Genomic DNA, 4,626 nt, shown 5'->3' with positions numbered 1-4,626 from the left:
ATTATGAAAGTCTAATTCTATTAAGTATGCTAAAGTTATTGTGTGAAAAATTACGACTTCATGAAATGACCTGTCAGTTTTGTATCTCAGACAATTGGATCTCTTCATTCACCTGATTGTTTTCTATCATGTTTTCTTTTGTGAAAGGAGACAAGAAGTTTGCATGAATCATAAAATAATAATTTTTACACTCTTAGCTTATCTCAGCTTCCATTCTCTTGTCCTTGTCTCATCCTTGTCCACTAAAGTTCTGTGATAAGCAGCTTGAAGAAACTCTGTTAACACCCTTCGTACTGTTTCATAGTTTTAAACCTCTTGTGTAATATCTTTGTGCTTTTTGTTTGCCTCACAAGCTCAAAAACAAGATTCACACACGTTCTGCACGTTGCTACCACTTCTACCTTCCTTCATCTGTCATGACACTTGGAGGTTGAAAAGGTGAGACTGAGGTCTTGTTGACATTCTGAGAGATGAGCTTTAGCGGTGAGCGGTCAGAGGGATGAACTCTGGCTGTTTGCAAGCACAATATCAATAATACATGAGGTGTTTAGTGAGTCTGTGTTCGCCAGATCACTTTTATTTATGGAGCTTCTTCTGCATAATGCGGCTGAAGATGTAATCAGTGGAACAGCAAAGCCGAGTGATCTATGTCTGCACTCTTATCGGATCACTGAAAGGTTGCACGCTGGCCGGGTGGGGACGATATGTACCAGTGTTCCTAATTAATGGTGGACATTGTGTAGATGTAACGGTGTCAAAAACCATCCTCAGCCCTTCACCTCCTTCGACATCATTATCTGCTGTGGCGATAAGAGACAAAGGTGATGTTGAAAAGTGTTCAAGAAAATTTATTATCAAACTTAGAGTCCCCAAGGTGGCTTGGTGTTGATAATTGATATGTATCAGGAGAAATATTAAATCCTCTTATGGAGGTAATCAGGGCAGACCATGAAGAGATGGCTGATCTTGAAACTCTGTCCCTCACAGTGCCCTCCTAGTGTAATATACGAATATTTCTCCAGCATAAGAAAATAACTTCATAACAGTTTGAACTTTTACCTTGTATAAAATATTTGATGAAATTACAAGAAAAGGTTATTTTTATTTTTATTTTTTAAAATTTGTACCAACCCATTTACAGTCATTAGTGGTAAAACATACTATGTCAAGTTAGCTTATTACTGCAAAATGATGTACAGGGTATTTATGAGTCGCGGAAATGTGGCTGGAAAAGGACCTTAGTTCAAGGAGACCACTGAATAAATGCTCCCACCAGCTAAGTCATGCCCAGTATGAGCATTACTAAGGATGCTTTTAAAACTGTCACTTCTCACATGATATGCTGTTGATTCTCTCACGAAACCCTGCTCGATGCCACACGTCCCTCTAGTTTGAAAACTTTCCCTCATTTCTGAAGTTGGTAATGAATTATAGTTGATAACAAAAAGACATTTATAGTCAGACAAAAACTTGAATATTCAACCTTTTCATGGAAATACGTGAATGGGTGCTGCCTCCACATGTGTGGAGACACAGAAAAAAACTGGCAAAAGAAAGCTTATGAGTTAACAGTTGTTTTACAATTGGTTCATGTTGGGTAGCGTCACAAAAGTGTTTTGTGTTTTTGGTTCTTTTATTTTATTTATTTTATTGTGTTTTAGCTTTCTTTGTCTAATGGGTTACAGGTTTGTTCTAAGTTTATATTCTTTGTGTGGTTTATGTTAGAGTTTTAGTCTGCTGGTATCTGTTTGTGTTGATATCTCCTCTGTCTGCTGTATCCCCTTGTCAAGTTCACGTGTCTGTTATGTTTCCTCTTTTACTTTGAAACACTGTCTCATGTCAGTGTTTCTGGTTTTACTTCCCTTGTCTCATTAGGCCTGATTTGTCCCAGCTGTGTTTCCCTCCTGTCTTCCATTTCCTGATTGCTCCTTCTGTGTATTTAACCCCTGTGTTTTCCTTTGTCTGTGTCATGACCTCTGTGATTCTCTACTCTGTGTTCTGTCTGCGAGCCTGTTTATTTTTTTGTATTTTTTTCAGTTGAGTTTTTTGGTCCTTTTCAGAAATAAAGCTGTTTTGAGTCCTATCCCGCCTTCACGCAGCTTTCACTTGACAAAAGGATATAGTGGTGGTGTCCTGTACACCGTTATTATTATACTACTTTTTTCCTGTCACTGTTTGGTTAACACCTGAGAAAACTGGTTGGTTGGATTTGTTTAAAAATGAATAATTTAGCAGTAGGACACCAATGAAAAATAACCATAGTGGTTGATTTTTAAGGAGGTTAATGCCTCCTTAATGTTAATGATGATTTTCTTGTTAATGTAAGATTTGTGACCTTTCTGAGGTAGGTCTGGTCACCCTGGTAACTAAGGCTACGTTCACACTGCAGGTCTTAATGCTCAATTCCAATTTTTTGATCAAATCCGATTTTTTTTGCTGCTTGTTCGCACTACAAATAAAATGCGACAGCAAACGCGCTCTAGTGTGAACGCTCAAAGCGGCCCGCATGCGCAAAAGAAGACGTCACACACAATGCACTCTGTTTAGACCCAGAGCAAACAATATTGTTTGACTGCTGGCCCTTAATATAAAGACTTTGGACTTTACGTTTCCCAATTTTTGCTTTAAGTTATTTTGTTATTTACATAATAATGTAAATAACCTAATAATTATCCTTGTTGCTGTTTTAGAGGAGCGGTGCTTCAAAGGATAGCTGCAGATTTCTGTCAGAATCTGCAGATTATACAGTACAAATAAAATGTTCACGTTTCTCCAACGTTGTCTTCCCAACAGTTTCACTGACATCTACACTGGATGGCCAGGAAGCGTTCGCGATGTCTTCTCAGACGCTTCTCCGGCGCTGATAATTGGCGTCTGTCTTGTGTCAGTGACGTAAAAGACGGATTTAATGTGACCTGACCGTTCAAACAGCAGTCGCTTTCTAAAACATCGGATATGTATCGGATTCAGTACCACATACAAAAGTGACCCCTGTCGGATTTGAAAATAACGGATTTGCGCCGTTCACACTGTCATAGCATGATCGGATATGGGTTGCGTAGGGTCAAAAAAATCGGATTTGATGCGTTTTTGCCTGCAGTGTGAACGTAGCCTAAGACAATGGAGAAAAAGCTTAACATTGTAAGAGGTAGTACTCATTTATACTTCTGTGAAACCAGATTTTTTTAAACGATCCTTTAATAACTGATTCTTTTAAATTTTTGCAAAAATTTTAATGTATGTGTGATATTTGCACAGGGTATATAAAAAGTTTTTGGTTAGGGAAATAATGTGTAGTTCAGGTCAGGCGAATATAATACTTTTGTAACTGTGTGGAGTTTGCAGGTCCTCTCCATGTCACTGCAGGTTCTCTCTTGGTATTCCAACTTCCTCCCAGATGCTTAATGACCCCCAAATTTTGATATCGATCTAATAAAAAAGTAAATATGTAGCTTATGTAGGGGAGAGGAACCAACTAAGATCCAGAATGGTAGTGGAACGCAAATGTGTCGGTCTCTGAAGCACTTTGGAGCCTATAGCACTGCTATTGCCTAAAATTAAAATAGACATGAATCTATCAACAGACTGTAAATATTTCCATGTTCACCCTTTACTTTGTGTTTACTACAGTGTACATGGGATGGGCATAAAGCATACTGCAATGTGCACATTTATGGTAGTGCTATGGTATGATACTGCATGTGATTTTAATATTGCACAACAATGGAAATCTATCGCACACAAATAAGCTAGTTAACTGCACACCTTGGTTATACATCATACATGTGTTGTATTGGAAGCAATTAAATGTTTGTTTTATGGGGATTGTGACAAGAAAATGATATAATACCACCAGCCTTATCCTGCAAAACAGTGGGAAAATGGGGATATTGGGCTAATGTCACCTGCATTACCTTATGCTGCAACTAAACTGCTAGAAATGGCTGAAATAGCACAACAGAGTTCACATATCTACCTGTGTGCTCTTTTTTGTTTGCTCATGTTAGATTCACTTGCTTAATCATGTTTCTAAACTTGACAGTGTTTTGCCACCATAGAAGCCACGCTGCAATTCCAGATCAATTTTCCAGAACAATTATGATGGATACAAAGTGACAACAGAGGTCTGCGATGTCGTATATAATCAGGCGGGTGGCGATGTGTTTTCTGCCTGTAGTGCTGCAGTCTCATCAGATCACTAATCAGGGAGAAGACTGCTGGTAATTATCCATCAGATCTCCAAAGTGCAGCAGGAAACAGCAGCAGAGAGTCAACGCTCTTTCTCTCCACCCGCCTCTTCTCTTACCACTGATTGCTGCTGTTTCACAGGAACGCATTAATCAACTCTCTTCATTCAGGTGAGAGCACGTTTATTCATAACACTTGACACCAACCTTGAGTGAGCAGTGTGTTAAATTAAATTTAGTCCACATGTTACATTAGAGATGAGCGGAAATCCTAATGGTATTTGGGTAATTTAGAGTCATGTGAGCATGGAGTGATACTGAAACAAAATGATTATTCAAAAATGCCAGCAGTTACAGAGGATGCTCCATGGGAGTGTGAAATAATCTGACAGGCATGCAGACAGAAACAAAAGTGGGCAATAACATACATGAAACACAC

This window comes from Haplochromis burtoni, unplaced genomic scaffold (genome assembly GCF_018398535.1).
Source record: "Haplochromis burtoni strain Fernald_Lab_line unplaced genomic scaffold, NCSU_Asbu1 Contig_53, whole genome shotgun sequence".
Taxonomy (NCBI): Eukaryota; Metazoa; Chordata; class Actinopteri; order Cichliformes; family Cichlidae; genus Haplochromis; species Haplochromis burtoni.
The sequence above is the reverse complement of the archived record's forward strand: the minus strand, read 5'-3'. Positions refer to the sequence as shown.